The sequence below is a fragment of the Coenobita brevimanus genome, chromosome 83 (assembly GCF_032717465.1).
Source record: "Coenobita brevimanus isolate Jiangsu-jjx chromosome 83, ASM3271746v2, whole genome shotgun sequence".
Lineage (NCBI taxonomy): Eukaryota > Metazoa > Arthropoda > Malacostraca > Decapoda > Coenobitidae > Coenobita > Coenobita brevimanus.
The window spans coordinates 8393159-8394780 of NC_137036.1; positions in this window are offsets into that span (position 1 = coordinate 8393159).

Sequence of the window (1622 nt, forward strand, 5' to 3'; positions counted from 1 at the left end):
GGTGGAGTTCACGCGCGATGTGCAACTCCACGACCATCCTGTGAAGGTGCTATTCCAGTGAGGATATTACGCTCGTGAGGGACTAGTGTTGCTACCTCACACCCCCTACCCACACACTAATACTGTACGACAGAAAATGGACCTGCCACAAGTGAGTTGCCCTTGCTTACCTTTAGAATACTTATTAATCTGCACGTGGTTGATGTCATGACATAACCCGATTGTAAACGTAGGAAAATGAGAATGAGATTTAGTGATATATGTATACGAAGTAAACTGTGGTATAACATAGCATATTGAGGATAAACTGTAATTCTATGTATAACCAAGTGTTTATAACAATGATGAGTGATGCCATTATAGCATACTGAGAGAGTAAAATTGCAATTCCAGGTATGAATAAATAATCGAGTCCAGCTGGAAAGGTTTCATTACCCCGTTTCCCCCTCCAAGAGTGCAGGCGGCTACGGTCATACTTGGGGTCCCTTTGTGGGGGGAGTGGGCCCGACCACAACCAACGACAGCGCTGGGCGGTGCTACACTCTACGGAGGCGGCCTACCTATGATTGGTGACACCGCCACTTAGGACATCTTGGGTTGTGAATGGGTAGACTCTGCAGGACTGTGTGTTGATAAAACAACTTTATTCAGGCGATTGAAAGCCGGGAGCTGATACGCTAGGTCTGGTTCGTTGTGAAGAAAATACAGTGTTAGTTTACGTACTGGGTAGGAGTTCATTGCCTGTGCTAGACTATGTTAAAATAATTGTAACACAATGAATGTGAAAAATGTGAGTCTAATATTCAGGAAGTCAGTACTGATATTGTGACATCGTTTATGTGCTATAAAGTAGTGAAATAAAACTAATTAGTGTACCTTGGATATTAAGAGTTGTGATTGAAACTGGGCTATCATAGAGAAGATTCTGGTGTACTAATGTACTTTAAAGGCTAAGCTCAGTTCTCGCTGTCTGGCTCTTTCGGTGTATGATGGGACAAACACTGCATGAGTGAGAGTGTGACTAAGAGAGTTTAAAAAAAAAAATACCGGGCGGAACCCAACCTAAACATACCGGGTGGAACCCAACCTATAACTTACCGGGTGGCACCCAGCCTATAACATACCCGGCAGATCCTAACCTAAACATACCGGGTGGAACCCAACCTATAACATACCAGGCAGAACCCAACCTGTAACATACCAGGCAGATCCTAACCTAAACATACTGGGCGGAACCCAACCTATAACGTACTGGGCAGAACCCATCCTATAACATACCAGGCGGATCCTAACCGAAACATACAGGGCGGAGCCCAACCGATAACATACCAGGCAGAACCCAACCGATAACATACCAGGCAGAACCCAACTTATAACATACCAGGCGGATTCTAACCTAAACATACTGGGTGGAACCAAACCTATAACATACCAGGCAGAACCCAATCTATAACATACCAGGTGGATCCTAACCTAATAATACCGGGCAGAACCCAACCTATAACATACCAGGCGGAACCCAACCTATAACATACCAGACAGAACCCAAACTATAACATACCAGGCGGATCCTAACTTAAACATACTGGGCAGAACCCAACCTATAACATACCGGGTGGAAC